Below are 16,341 nucleotides of genomic sequence, written 5' to 3'. Positions count from 1 at the left end.
CCAGATGCATTTATAAATGCATCCCTGGATGCATTTATAAAGTAAAAAAAGAGCAGTTGTCTTTCCTCTAGAATCGAGAGTCTAGATGGCTACAGTTTGTTTTAAAAACAGAACGGAACATAAAATTTGCCTCCGGAATTCATGGAAGCTCTAAAGTGTCACTATAGATGCACTTGCCAGAAACTGGCATATATGTTTCCTGAGGCTGAGAATGTGGCTGAAGATGAGCTAGTGTCATGAAGGCAGCTGCAGTCACTCCTCTGTTGGCCAGGGTTCCAGTCCACTGGCCTAAGGGACTCTCTGGAATAAGCCCTGTGTGGTATATCATGAGGAGGGGGACACAGTGCACGGACTTCAGCCAGGGGGCGGAGCCTAGGACCAGCACTGCAGCAGGCAGGGGCCTCCGTCTTCAGTTGTTACTGCATGTTAAGCAAAAAGGGCACAGGCCTCTAACCTAAGACTGTCTCGATGAAGCATGCAGGAGAAGGCAGTCCTCTGTAAGATAGATCAGTTCGTGAGGGCTGCTGTCTTTATGGCAGGTATACATTTAGGCCCTATGCATTCTTCCGTCTGCATCATGGGAGCAGACAGCACCTGTTCTCTGTTTCCATGCAGAGTGAGGGCTGAGAAGGGAGCCTGAGAATTACAGCACTTTCTAAAATCTGACCTGCCATTCCTGGCAGCAACAGTCATAGACGAAACTAGGGTGGAGCAGCCAGGGCACGTGCCCTAGGCGCCACTGGGGGCATGCCAGTGCCATGTTACCCCCACTCCCCAATTCATGGATTTAAAAAATATATATATTTACCTGTAGCCCCCTCGGGCAGCTTCCTAAAGGCCGTGGGAGGGAGGAGTCTGCAAAGGTTCCCCTCCCCTGCCAGCCTCTCAGATCACCACTGCAGCCCATCCTGGGCTGATTTTCAGGCCTGTTTGGGCCTAGAAAGATCAGTGCAACGGCCATTCTAGAGGTCCCGCACATGCTCAATAGGCCACTGCGAGGCCTGGCAAGGCATAGGACCTCACAGAGACTATTTGAGCACGTGCGGCAGCCATTTTTTTAAAATAAAAAAAGGCTGCTGGAAATAAAAAAATGGCTGCCACACATGCTCAAATGGCCTCTGCAAGACCCAAGTCTAGATTTTTCCCTGATCTAGGGAGTCAGAAGAATGCAAAGTTGTTGGCAAGTGACCTGAGCATTTAAAAAACAGATATAAATGGCACAAAAAAGTAAGTGGACAAAATATCCTTTAAAAGGACAATGTCGGTTTAATACCTTGTAAGCTGGCAAAACTGAAGGGTGCGGGGGGGAGAGGCAAGGAATAAAATGGAAACATTCACTCTCATGCTGTTTAATTCTCTATACAGAGCTCTATCTGCATATTTGCCAAGCAATCTGATGATAAGGTTTGTGAGATTTCAAACTTGGAAAGTGTCTGCCTTTAACTTGTGTGGTGCTTTTAAAAAAACTGTTGTAATTCACATGCAGAAATGTTGCATTTGCAATGTATTGCCATCCCTGTGCTTTCAGCTGTGAGCAATGTCTCAGCTGTGCTAAAGACCCCCTGTGGAAGGGTCCAAAGATAACAAGGATCCAGTCTGCTGCAGACATCAGTTTCTTCTTAAAGGTTATTTAGTATTAATTATAGTTCTTCATTGCACTTGATAGACTCCAGCAAGTGTAGGAGAAGGGTTGTGGAATTACATAGGAACTGATGTAAAAACCCAAAGCAAGCATGACTCGTTTACTGCAGTGCTTTGAAATAATCATGCCTTCCACCTCAAATTTAACAAAACCTTATAGAATAATTTGTTTTTGTTTTACTGGCAGACACTTTCTGCTTTGAAATGCCTTATGAAAAGAAGAAAATCAGCAAATAAAAAGGCAATAATGAGAGGCTTTGCCTACTGAATTTCTACCTGTTGCTTAGGTTTAAAAAGTACAGCAGCATAATGTACAGGCTCCCTTTGGAATGTATGTTATAAGAACACTTGATCAAGCACTCCGTTTCTACCATCTCTTAACAATAGTTAGAGGCTTTTCTCAGACAAAACAAAGACACTCAAAGCCACAGATGGTAGTTACTACTTATATAGTCCATCTTACTGAGTATATATGAGTGCATAGCAAAGGATTTGATCTAAGAATGCCATGTATAAGCACTACAGTTCTGTACATAATTATTAAAATGGGGGGAAATGTAGGGCTGCTAACTAGATTTTTAAGTTGATCAATCATTGGGTGGATGGGGCTCATTCCTGGGTCCGCTTAACCAATCAGACAGACACAAGGATTGGGAATTATTAATTGAAGCTTTATTGCTCTGCAGTCAGCAATAGGTAATCAGTAGGCTCATGCTCTCAAACCAATTACAGTTTGGTTACAGGTGCACCTTACATTTATACAAACAATCTAGATGGTGCTAACATGCTAGACACAGTATACGCGGCAATAAAATGGTGGTCTAAGTATCTAGTACGCATGCGAATGATTCATTGTTTATCTGGTGATTACTCCTTACTTGGTTAGATCCTGTTTTCTAGCAATGTGAAGCTTAGCTGTGTACAATTTAGCTGGAGAGAGATAATGATGTTAATCATGAGAGGCAGTGATGTCCCTGATTTTGGGCCAGGTTACTTTAAATTAGAATAAGGTCTTCTGGGCAAAATGGAGTTTCTTTGGTTTTTTAAACACATCAATTCCCCCCTGAAATTGGATTATCCTGAATCTTCAGGATGTCTTAATCAAGGCTTGTAAAGGTACAGCTGTATAATTAGGTCTTACATTATGGTGAGGTTTAAAGGTTCTCATAAACATTTGGATTAAAACTGGAATGCATTATAAGCAGCAACATAGACTATCAATAAAAAGAATACATGCTATAACTAGAATTATCTTCTTTGCCTTGGAAATGTAGTTCTGTGTTTTGTGTGGCTAAAGGATTTGTGACATGTGGTTTTGGGATGCCTAAACATAGATTTTACAGAAATGGTAGGTGCTAAATGGGCTGTACACATGGTAATAAAACTAGATACATTGCACACAACATCCTAGAGCTGCACACATAATTAATATAATTCCATAAATTAACACACATATCCTTAACCACCCATATCCAACCTGATTTGATATAGATAAAAGGTTTTACACATAGCAGTAAGGTGTACATATAAAGATCATACAACTTATAGCAAGCAACATTGTCTTAACCCAACTCCATCCCAAATAAAGTATCAGTAATAGCCTTGCATTATGGAACCAGGTGCTTCTGGTGATTAATGGATTATCAGCTCGTGGAAAGCAATGGTAATGAGAAGTCCCGTACAGTCACATTAGTTAAAGATGTCTTAGAAAACTAGCAGGTAAAGCTTGGGCTAACTTAATGTCTTTAGAGTGCAAAAAGGAACCAGTAAGTTGGGGAAAGGTGCAGACTTGCAGGTAGATGCTCTGGGTGAAACTGTGAGATGATTGGCACAAGATGTCAGGGAACCAAGTAAGGAAATGACCAGAAAGCAAGCATGTGAAGTTTATGTCCTTACAGCACAGGGGATAGCAGGGTTTCCAACATAATCATAGCTCATAGTCACTACAAGAAAGTGGTGTAAATCATCAACTCCCACCCCCCTTTGTGTCCTCTAGAGTCTGCCATGGCCAAAAGGAAGCCATGGAGAGCCCTACAATTCCAAAAACTAAGAGTCCTTGGTGGGGTTTTTTTGTGTTTTTTTAAAAGCCATTTTAGTCCTTCAATTGGTTCTGCCTTCCAAATGCTCTTGTCCAATGTTGCAAGATTCTGGCTATCCTGGATGTTCTCTGATCAGTGTTGTTTTGGCCTGTTTGACTAGTGTCCATAGACAAGCTTGAATGTTCATGTGTTTGGGAGCCTTGACTGCCCCCCCCCACCCGTGGGCAATTTGATATAATGTCTTTGGCAGAATTTGAAATAGTGTCTTTGGCAGGGTATCTTACCTGGGTAGGATGGTTCCAGGGCTTTACAGGAGCGACCAAAGGCTTGGGGAGATGCTGTTGCACATATGACTCCAGAGAAAAGTAAACAAATTGGCTTGCCTGTTTGCTGTCAGGCACTCTTCAGGCATTTGTTGTCTATTCCTCTGCTACAGCACTCAGGAGCAGGAAGATGGACTTTGCATTAGGCCCTTTTCCTTGAACACAGGACAGGGCAGCAGATGGATGTTCTGTCACCATTGGGTTGGACTGGAAACGCAGATAGGGACTCCCCTCGGGTAGCTGCTGCTGATGATGATGGTTAGTGCTCCTGGGTCAGGGTTGGATCCAGGTACTCCTTCAATCTGGGGAGGACCAATCCTTCTCGGAAAGACAATTCATGGCACTGTTGGTTGCAAACCTGTTTACCTGAGAAAAACAGGGTATGGGTTTCACAGTAACATACAAAGCTTGATCCTTTTAAACTGGGAAGTCTTCCAGGTGAAATGCAAACCGGTACTTTGGAACTCCCTTCCACTTGCAGGAGTGGCAAAACAAAATTCTTTTCATCAAATCTCAAATCTGGGATCTCATCATTCAGCTACTGGGATTCAGCTACTGTGAAGGCAAAGCAGGGCTAGCAGATGAGACAAATTTAAAATTTAAGCCTTAGACCATTTGATTATTAGCTCTCAGTTTACATCAAAATCAGTTAGCAGAAATATTGCACAGATCTTGCAAAAACAAAAAACAGTAATACAATTAGACTAATTTATCTTCAAATCCTATTTTTCCTTCTCACCCACAATTAACTGGTTGGAACACAAACTGCTTTACAGAGAACCTCCTTCCTCCTCCCATCCGGAAATGGGCGGAGTTATCATTGTTCACCAGAGATCAGTTAAGAGTTGTGAGAAAAAGGTAAAAGGTAAAACTTCCGGTTAGAGAAAAGCAAAGTTTTGAGCTAACAGAAAATAGGTAAGAGAGACCATGTCAAGGAAATCAGTAAGCATAACATATAAAGTCCTATGACATTCAGTAGTGGCAGAAATAACACAATCAACTTATAGCAATAGCAATAGCACTTACATTTATATACCGCTCTATAGCTGGAAGCTCTCTAAGCGGTTTACAATGATTTAGCATATTGCCCCCCAACATTCTGGGTACTCATTTTACCGACCTCGGAAGGATGGAAGGCTGAGTCAACCTTGAGCCCCTGGTCAGGATCAAACTTGTAACCTTCTGGTTACAGGGCAGCAGTTTTACCACTGCATTAGGTAAAACTATTCCTATAATCAACACTTTAACTTGTTTTAAACAATGGCAGAAGGACATAACTAAGTTTGTTTGGCAAGGGAAAAGACCAAGAATTAATTTTGAGAATTTAACAGATGCAAAGGAAAGAGGTGTTCTTACCCTACCAGACTTAAGGTTGTATTTTGATGCTGTTTGTTTGACGTGGTTAAAAGAATGGATAACATTAAGAAATTCTAGAATACTTGATTTGGAAGGATTTGATAGAAGGTTTGGATGGCATTCATATTTGTAGTATGAAAAAAGTAAAATACATAAAGATTTTCTGAATCACTATGTAAGAAGGAGTCTAATGAGGGTGTGGCTAAAATATAAAAAATGGCTGGAACCTAAAACTCCGTTATGGGTATCTCCGATCGAAGCTTTAACACATAAAGAAGTAAATATGCAATCGCAATGGGGTACTAAGAGGGATCTGTTATATTTTCAAGAAAAGGATTGTAAGCTAAAAAGTTTAACTGAAGTACAAAATTTGGTTAGAGATTGGTTTCAGTACCATCAGTTAAATGAAGTATATAAGAAGGATCTTAAAGTTGGATTTGAGGATCAGATGTCGAGATTTGAGAAGGAGCTATGTGAAAATGATGAAAAATTAGTTTCTAAAATGTATAAGCTCTTGCTTTTAGAGGAGACAAGAGACGAAGTGGTTAAAACGACTATGGTAAAGTTGCCTCAAGATGTGGGGTGCAATATAGAAATGGCAGCCTGGGAAAAATTATGGAAAACTGATTTGAAGTTTACTGCATGTTATGCTTTAAAAGAAAATTACTATAAAATGATGTATAGATGGTATTTGACACCAAAAAAACTGGCACTAATGTATAAAGATGTTTCAAACAAATGTTGGAAATGTGGACACTCTGAAGGAACCTTTTTTCATATGTGGTGGACCTGTAGGAAGGCTAAGGCCTATTGAGACATGATATATAATTAGTTAAAGAAAATATTTAAAATGACATTTCCTAAGAAGCCAGAATCCTTCCTGCTGGGAATAACACAAGGAATATTTTCTACAGCTAATTTAACATTTTTGGCTTCCACGGCAGCCAGAATAATATATGCACAGAAATGGAAGAGCAATGAACTGCCTTCAAAAGAAGATTGGCTGATAAAAATTTTGGAATATGCGAAGATGGCAAAACTTACAATATTGATAAGAGACCAAAATTTAGAATGTTTTAAAGAAGATTGGAAACCATTCTTGTTGTATCTAAAGAACTATTTTCCTATTATTGATTTTACAACAGGGTTTGAAATTTAGTAATAATTGCAGGTGGGGTAGATTAAAATCGTGTTTGTAAGGTTTAAATTTAAGTTTTGAATTATTATTATAGCAAGGATTAATTTTATAGTTGATGATTCACAAGGAGGTGTGAGCAGGAAGTCCATATTTGTTTATTTGTTGTGAATGTTAATGTTATTATTGTTAAAATTAATAAAAATTTAATTAAAAAAAAGAAAAGAAATATCACCATTTCAGGAGACCTAATTATAATTGGTGATTAAGAAATGGCCAATTAAAGTAGCAGGCCAAGCATGCACAAGCATGATTTCTCAGGAGAATCCATTAACCTAAAATTGTCAGGAGGAGGCAATGGCACCAGCCAAGCCTCCACACCACTCTCCAAGGCAGCAGCCCATGACTAATCAAAATAAAGTTTTGATCACAACAGTCATCAAGACTTCTGCAGCAAAGTCTAAAGAAGGACTAGGACTTCATGAGAATACTATAAACCACTGCATGCAAGATTCCCTTTTTTTAAAATGAAGACTTAAGATAAAAGGAAAGGAGGGCTAGATATACTGGATATAATGCACTCAGATTTGAATAAATAGAATTATGTAATTTATATAAGTTTACCAAATGGTGCATTTGGAATATATTTACTAACTTTTCCATGACTTACTCTGGTTTTATTAGTAATGGAGGAAAGATGAGCAGCACACTGAAGCCTCATCTGACTCCTTGAAATCCTGGGTGCATATGCATACTATCTCTCTCTCTCTCTCTCTCTCTCTCTCTCTCTCTCACACACACACACACACGGATTTCTGTGCCCTATGAAATATTTGCACATTTTGGTTAAAGGCTCAGCAACTTTACACTTAGAAACCAAACCAAAGCTGACCATGAACAGAGATGGCAAGCACAGACTAAGCTGAGCACTCTGTTCTGATAAAAAGAGAGAGAGAGTTAACATTCCATACACAAGCTGGCTATAATGAGTACTCCTCAACTCATATAAAGATTCCCAGGTCAGATTTTCTTGCTGATGAACAGCAAGATTCCTGCATATTAACTTTCCCCTTGCTCCCCAGTGGCTTTTCCTCCACATCCACACACTCCACTGGCTGTGAAGATACCACATATTAGAGAGTGCCACCTTCTGCACAGGGGCGTATCTAGGGTGGGGCAGGCAGGGCACGTGCCCCGGGCGCCACTTGAAGGGGGCGCCATTTCTTAAAATTATTATTGTTTTTTAAAAGCCTGCCAAAAACAAAATGGCCACCGCACATGCTCAAATGGCCTCTGTGAGGCCCTAGGCCATACCAGGCCTCACAGAGGCCACTTGAGCATGCATGGTGGCCATTTTGTTTTCAGCTGCCATTTTTTTAAAAAAATAAATAATTTAAAAAATGGCCACTGCACATGTTCAAATGGTCCCTGTGAGGCCCTAGAGGCCAGCAAGGGGGAGGGGGGACATTTGCAGACCCCCATCCACGGCCTTTAGGAAGCCCCCCAAAGGGGCTACAGGTTTTTTAAAAAAATAAAAAAATAAGTCACTGTACACATATTCAGATATGTGACTTGTATGTGACCTTCAGACTTGTATTTTTCAGCTGATATTATGGTAAAGTTATCTGAAAGATGGGTGTCAGATGTTTGGACAGGGCGCGCAATTTCAATGCTTGCCCTAGGTGCTATTTTCCCTAGATACGCCTCTGCTTCTGCACGATCCACACCGCACATTAAGGTCATCTGAGGAGGTCCGTCTTCAGTTACCACCGACACGTCTGGTGGCGACTCAGAGGTGGGCCTTCTCTGTAGCTGCTCCTAAGCTGTGGAATGCACTCCCGGCATAAATGCGTAATCTGAGTTCATTATTGGCCTTCAGGAGAGCCCTTAAAACCTATCTGTTTCGCCTGGCCTTCCAGGGTTTTTAAACTGTTTTTAAACTGTAATGGTTTGGCCTGGTTTTCCAGGGTTTTCCAAACTGTTTTAATTGTTTTAATAATAGTTTTATGTTGTTTTTGCAGTTTTTGATTTTAATAGTTAATTGATTTTAGTTTTGTTTTACTGTAAACCACCCTGAGCCATTTTTGGAAGGACGGTATAGAACTCAAATAAATAAATAAATAAAATATGACAGAGTTTGATTTTTTGAACCATCTTGGGTGAATGCCAACTTTGGCCAAAAATTATTTCATGCATCCCTGGGGAAATAGCAATGAATGCTAGAGCTAAATTATCAGAACTCAGCACCATTTTACTGTGGGTCCCCTTTTTAATCCTGTAGGGGTAGACATTATACATGCCCAATAAACTGCCTATATGAATACTTCTACGGCACCCTTGAATGCACAAATTCAAAATATGCAGAGAACTGCATTTAGGATCACCAAGCAGCCTTTATTTTTATGAAACTGACCAATAAAAATTAAGCAGGGGCTCTGGTCACCTTAAGTGGCACAGCGGGGAAATCTTTGACCAGCAAGCAGAAGGTTGCCAGTTTGAATCCCTGCTAGTATTATATCGAGCAGCAGCGATATAGGAAGATGCTGAAAGGCATCTAGGCTATTCCCACGATCCCTGGAAAGAAGGCTAAGAGAGCCTGGTGCTCCCAAGGTGACTCCCCCTCCCCTTAAATGAGGTTAACAGAGTGAGCGCTAGGTTAACCTCATTTTTTTGCTCGTGTGTCGCCACAGTCTGGCCACAAAGAAAAATTGGAAGTGAATACATCAGGAGAGTTAGAAAAATCCTCAAGTCCAAACTCAATGGCGGGAACACCATACAAGCCATAAACACCTGGGCTATACCTGTTATCAGATACACTGCAGGAATAATAGACTGGACCCAGGCAGAGCTAGAGACGCTGGATCGTAAGACCAGGAAAATAATGACCATCAATCATGCTCTGCACCCCTGCAGTGATGTAGATAGGCTCTACCTCCCTCGAAGCTCAGGTGGAAGAGGAATGCTGCAAGTCCATCAAACAGTAGAGGAGGAGAAAAGAGGCCTTGAAGAATATATCAAGGACAGTGAAGAAAATGCAGTGAAAATGGTCAATAACGAGAAACTATTCAACACCAATGAAACAAAGCAGGCCTACAAGAAAGAACAAGTCAAGAACCGAGCAGAAAAATGGAAAAAGAAGCCCCTGCATGGTCAATATTTGCACAATATAAGTGGAAAATCAGACATCACCAAGACCTGGCAATGGCTTAAGAATGGCAACTTGAAGAAAGAAACAGAGGGTTTAATACTGGCTGCACAAGAACAGGCACTAAGAACAAATGCAATAAGAGCAAAAGTCGAAAAATCCACAACAAACAGCAAGTGTTGCCTTTGTAAAGAAGCAGATGAAAGAGTGGACCACCTAATCAGCTGTTGTAAAAAGATTGCACAGACTGACTACAAACAAAGGCATGACAAGGTAGCAGGGATGATACACTGGAACATCTGCAAAAAATACAAGCTACCTGTAGCCAAACATTGGTGGGACCATAAAATTGAAAAAGTCGAAGAAAATGAAGATGTAAAAATATTATGGGACTTCTGACTACAAACAGACAAACATCTGCCACACAATACACCAGATATAACTGTAGTCGAGAAGAAAGAAAAACAAGTGAAAATAATCAACATAGCAATACCAGGGGATAGCAGAATAGAAGAAAAAGAAATAGAAAAAAATCACCAAATACAAAGATCTACAAATTGAAATGGAAAGGCTGTGGCAGAAAAAGACCAAAATAATCCCAGTGGTCATTGGCGCCCTGGGTGCAGTTCCAAAAGACCTTGAAGAGCACCTCAACACCATAGGGTCCACAGAAATCACCATCAGCCAATTACAAAAAGCAGCTTTACTGGGAACAGCCTATATTCTGTGACGATATCTATAACAATTGACAATAAAATTCTGGCATCCCAGGTCCTTAGGAAGGACTCGATGTCTAGATAAAACAAACCAGTCAATAACACCTGTCTGACTGTGTAAACAAGAAATAATAAATACTATAATATAAACTAATGTAACCGGCATGGTTTCTTCCCACAACTGTTCAGGGCTAAAGTTTGGCGAGGATGTTGGAAAGGTTAGCGATCTCTGTCCTGCCTCGCAGAACTAGTTTCCAGGCTTCCTGGGGGCAGAGGGAATGTGGCTTCAACAATGTGGATATAGTGTGGCATAGCTATGCCCTATGGAACTTTGTATGGTGTATGAAGCTAGAACCCTCTCTTTGCAAAGTGTGCAGCAGAGTAATACAAACTGTACCTCTCTACCACCTAGTCACTTGTTGGTTTTGTCTTCTATGGGCTCTTCAGCTGTTCATAAACCAGCACATTCTGGAAGTGTTGTGTTCAACAGCCCCAATGAGAAGACCAACAACGCTGGGTAAATCTTCTGTGACTTTATTTTCAGCTTTCTTGTTCAAGACTCCACACAACTCTGCTAGCTCTCAGCCAGCTCCAAATATATACTCTCTGGAACTAGCTGCCGACCATTACAAAGGGTGGGCTCTCTAACAATCAGCCCGTAGTTAAAATTATACAATAAAATAACATTTAATACAGCTGAAACCAATTATGGCACCGAAACCGTTAGTACCGTAATTATCCTAATAAAATGGTCTCGCGATATTTACTCGCTTGGACATAACATCCCTTCCCCCTTAGATAGCGACATAATCCTTCCAATACCTCGGGGGCCCACGCTCTCTTTTGGACCGCCGGGGAGTTTTAACAACCCTCTCCAAACTTGGCTCTGTTGCTGGGGCTGCCACAGGCTCCTGACTAGCTGATTCAACAGCCTCGGATTGCTCCTCAGTTAGTTGCTCTAGTTCGTGTGATTCCTCTAGGTCAACCACCTGTTCTTTGTCACCCTCTGGCTTACTAACCTGCCCACTTTCTTGTCCACCATCTCCATTGGTCACCCGATGCTGCAATTGCTCGGCATGACGCCTCCAGACCTGCCCAAGTTCTGTTTGTACTCTATATGAAACAGGGCCAGTCTGGTCCATTATATTACCCTTAGTCCAGGCGGGACCAGAGGCATAGTTCCTGCAGTGGCTGACTCAGGGCTTCCCTGTCTTTGTACAGCGGAGCCCCCAGCACTCACTTCGGCAGTTTTCTGCTTAAAAACCTTGACTCCCGAATCTGCAGCTTCAGATGCAAGGGCCTCCTTCAGAACTTCTGCAAAGGACAAACTCTCCTGCTTCAAAAGCCGCCTCTGTGCCGCCTCATCCGATAGTCCCAGCAGTAACTGGTCCCGGAGGACTTCCTCCAGTTCAGCCCATTGGCACGGAGCAGCCGCTAAACGAAGTGCTGCCGCATAGTCTGCAACAGACTCTCCCGGTTGTTGATCTCGTCTGTGGAATGCCAGCCGCGCCAGAAAGATTGACACCATAGGTTTGAAATGGCCCCTCAACGTGACCAAAATGTCTTTCAGGGACACAGTCGCGATGTCCCGGGGCAGCAAGAGATTCACCGCCAACTCAAGGTAGGCAAACCGCAACGGGCGAGAAAACACGCCTTTTGTCGTTCCTCACCGTCTATCCTTTCAGCAACCAAGAAGTTGGTAAATTGAAGTTCATAAAGTTTCCACTTATCTGGTTCCGAGACACAAAACAGCCCAATGTTGGGTGAGTAGGAACTCATCCTCAGACCCTCGTCGCCAATATGTTGTGTTCAACAGCCCCAATGAGAAGACCAACAACGCTGGGTAAATCTTCTGTGACTTTATTTTCAGCTTTCTTGTTCAAGACTCCACACAACTCTGCTAGCTCTCAGCCAGCTCCAAATATATACTCTCTGGAACCAGCTGCCAACCATTACAAAGGGTGGGCTCTCTAACAATTAGCCCGTAGTTAAAATTATACAATAAAATAACATTTAATACAGCTGAAACCAATTATGGCACCGAAACCGTTAGTAACGTAATTATCCTAATGAAATGGTCTCGCGATATTTACTCGCTTGGACATAACAGGAGGCCAACCAGGAGACGGTGGATTTTATCTTCAAATGTCTCAGAAATGACAACGCTCGGGTACGGACGCTAAACCTCCAGGGGATCGCTCTTCTGCTGAATTCAGAAGTGGTGAGTGATACCCAGAGAACTAGAGCAGGGGCCGGGGGGGGGGGGCGTAAACTGAGCAACCCTGACCCTGGGGAGACGTAGGGAAATCAGTCCGGAGGATAGAGTAGTTCATTGAGGAACTACTGTGTGGAGCTTTTGCAACAGCAGCGACAGGAAGAGACTGTCAAGTATTGATTGAAGTTGGCTGCTCTGCCCCTTCATGGATCTCAGCTGGGTCCTGATCCATGGCAAGTACAAGTAATTGCCTCTTCCTCCCAAGTGGGAATGTGGGAACATAGGCTTCAGGAAGCTTCACAGATGATTCATCACTGGTTGTGGGCTTCTAACCTGGCCTTGTTGCTGCTATTCCCGAGGTCCCAGGGGGTGGTGACTGGAGATCTGGAACTGGGGCAAGGCTCCAGTTGGGGGTCATTTGATCCCTTGACATCTCAACCCCAGTGGGCTGGGTGTCATCAAAGGAAGGCCTTCAGGACCTGTTGACTCTTCGGGATCTCCAGTCTAGGGAGTTAACAGCAAGGTCCTGATCCATGTGCTTTCCAGAGCGGGGCTTATCAGGGTCTGGGTATGGTTGAGTTCTAACACATCCAAAGAGGGAAAGCACCCACAGGTTCACTTAGGTGGCGCTGCATTTCTCAACCCTGATGCACATTAATGATGCTTCCAGCATAATGCTTTCCTGTAGCTGTGAAGGCTGTTGGTAGGAATGCTCTAGAAGGGAGGCAGTGGGAGATTGACACACATGATACTGTAGTTTCCTCCATTTGCTTGTTTGGCAGTCAGGAGCAATATTTCTTTTGGACGAGCTGTTTTGATAACCTCAGTGGCCATGTGTATCCAACTCCATCTGGCAAGAAGCTGTATGTTTGGTGGAAGGGGGTTGGTGGTGATACCATTGAAACCTTAAGGGCCACCGTTCAGCAAGGCCCCAGGTTCAAGTCCTGGTGTCTCCAGTTCAAAGAAATGTACGTACTGTAGCTCTACTGGAAAAGAATCAAAGCTTGGAGAGGAACTGCCAGTCAGTAGACAGTACTAGGCTAGACAGACAGACAAACATGTCACTCAGTAGAAGGCAGCTTCATTCTATTTACTTACATTGTGGGAGACACTGTGGGAACATCACCCTCAGCAAAGGATCTGTAGCCATTTCTAGCAGCTGCTGAGGTGTGGAAACTGAGAAACTGCTGGATCTCAAGAGTCCTTAAAGGAGCCATCTCTTTTGACTAGGACCCTTGGACTATACAGGTGACTCTCTTAAGTTCACTGGGAATGGCATGCAAGCCAGATGTCATTCCCGAGCTAATGATGCTGGTGGAAAGAGCCCTCTTCAATGTCAATGGAGAGAGAGGAGAGGCATATATGAGGAAGCTGGCATCCATCTATTGTGGCTACATTGCCCACGTGAGTATTTTGCGTTTGCAAGGCAGCCAAATGTGTGCAAGCCCCTCTTCCCTGGTTCCTGGCAGGTGTGTGTGGTCTTTCTTCAGACTATTGATATAAATCCCTGTCCCATTTGTCTCACCATAGGCCCTCAAGGCAACTAACTAAGAAGAAGAACACTCAGTCATGGAACCATTTAAACATGTTTCCAGAATTACTGCTAAAATCCACTCTATAACATTGACCATCACTTACCATTGAGAAAGTTAAAGAAATTATAAAACAAAATCCAGCTCAGAAGTCCTGGGGAAAAGTAGCGAGTGGCCTGAGCATTCCTGATGCAATTCTACTTCAGCAGGTCTAGTCTTCTAAGCTGTTTGGATGGCAGAGTGTCAGGGGGACCCACATGTTAGCTGCTCTCAGTTGCTTGAAGGAAGAGCAGAGTATCCGTTAAGCCAAAGCATAACCAATCATACCAGCAGGCCCCAAACGCTTGGTGGAAAATGAAAAGGCATTGGCCAGCTTTCTGAAATGCAGGCCTCTGTTGGGAAGAGGTTCTACAAGGAAGGCTCCACCAAAGAGAAGGCCCTGCTTTTCAAAGAAGCCAAGTTAACTTCTGGTGGGAAATGAATGCCAAGCTGGGCCTCTCCAGAGGATCACACCAAGCAGAGGTTTATAATTGAATCACTTTTCAATATTGGTTCCTGCTTTATCTACAAATACAACTCCCAAATCCCATTCATGTTGTCCCTGAAACAAGTTGGCTCAAGAAATACAATGAAGTGAGAGTATTAGTGAATGCAGCATTGAAATGGGTGAATTTTGAAATAGCTCTAGGAAAATTGAAAAGAGGCAACTGATGATGATAATTCCTTTGTGTTTCCCATCCGTAGGAGAAAGCCAAGGTTCGAGCAGCAGCCATTCAACATCTTGGGATGCTTCGTACCAGGCTTGGGGAGCAATGGTATCCATGTATACTTGAGGAAGGCCTGGATGAGCTTGTTAATGTTTTGATTCACTTGGAGGATGAGGATCAGGTGGCTGAGGTCAGTTCCCACTAGCACAGCTTCTGTAGGGGAGGCAGGAATTGTCCTCAGGATTCTCATGTGCAGTTTCTCCTCCCAAGGCTGATGAACCTCTATGGGTTCACTGTCCTACATTCCCTTTCTTGACTAACTTCTTCACCACCACCGCTTATTTATGGCCTTGCCAAGAACAACATACATAAATATTAGGCCACCTAAGTCCATTGGAACTGGTCAACGTTGGTGTGCTGAATGCTTCATGGGATTGAGCTGTAAGAGTACATAGAAGTACCTAGGAGCACGCTACCCTCCAGTGTCATGCTGGTTTCTTTCCGCAGGGAAAGGTGGTTTTCGGACAGGGATGGCAAAGTGTCATCTACCCACCACCATTTTTTCAGTTTTCGGACAGGGGTGGCGGTGTGACACCTCCCCACCACCACCTCCGGGCTTTCTTAGTGGTGCTGGGTGCCCTCTCAAAGCAGCCCAGTTCAGCAGTCAATTGCTCTTTAAAATACATACCTTCTGTTCTGTACCTACCAAGACAGGCTGTGGTCAAGGAATGTAAACCATATGCTTACTGGGACAACATTTGCCCTTATATGGGGAACTCCTCAGCTTACAGCCAGGGGATTCAGTGTGGTTTTCTTCCTCATACTTAGCTGTCCTTCTAATCTTACTTGGGACCTGCCACTACTGAATGCACATACCTTCCACCATTTTGCAAATGAAAATAGGGGTCCATTAGCAACACCCAGTTCTCATCACAAGGATTACTGCCTAAGCCCTGAAGAGCATATTCCACCTGCTAGATGCTGTGCACCACAGAGTGCCCTTTGCTAAGCAGCATTCACCCTGGTTGATTATGAATGGGAGACTACATGCGTGAGCACTGTAAGATATTATCCTTAGGGAATGGAGCCACTCTGGGAAGAGCATCTGTATGCCTGCATGCAGAAAGTTCTAAGTTCCCAGTTGCTGCAATCAAGGCCATCTCTATGGGTTATCCCCGTCACGTGCTCCTGGGCAGGACTATGCTAAATAGCTAATAGAAAGCCTTAAGAGCCCGACAGGGATGACCCTACCCAGTTCTTACAGTCCTGTGTCACTCCGGGCAGGTTATCTCTGTTTTTCTCGCCTCTTTACTAAACCTTAACATAGCCTATATAATCTATATCTCTATCTATCTATATTTCCAAGCCCTTCTCTGCTCTTTTTGTATACTTTAAAAAAAAACACACACAAATCTTTCTTTCCTCTGTCCTTTACTCTTCCCCCCTCCTCCCCCCCTGTGTATGGAGTGTGTGGAACTTGTAAGGCATATTTGTGTCCCCACGGGAAAACCAAAAGCTTCCTCCCCAAAGGG

The 16,341-nt window shown here is 43.0% G+C and overlaps 1 protein-coding gene across 1 annotated transcript in view; it reads left to right on the top strand.

The window, feature by feature from the left end:
• Positions 1 to 1,157: 1,157 nt before the first annotated feature.
• Positions 1,158 to 16,341, top strand: part of LOC128321989 (uncharacterized) — an 81,689-nt gene continuing 66,505 nt past the window's right edge. Inside the window, exon 1 of the mRNA XM_053242640.1 lies at positions 1,158 to 1,227. The gene's annotated coding sequence lies outside the window, so the exon portion shown is untranslated. The remainder of the gene's footprint in view (positions 1,228 to 16,341) is intronic.

The sequence above is a fragment of the Hemicordylus capensis genome, chromosome 4 (assembly GCF_027244095.1).
Source record: "Hemicordylus capensis ecotype Gifberg chromosome 4, rHemCap1.1.pri, whole genome shotgun sequence".
Taxonomy (NCBI): Eukaryota; Metazoa; Chordata; class Lepidosauria; order Squamata; family Cordylidae; genus Hemicordylus; species Hemicordylus capensis.
This window is presented reverse-complemented; position numbering and strand designations above follow the sequence as displayed.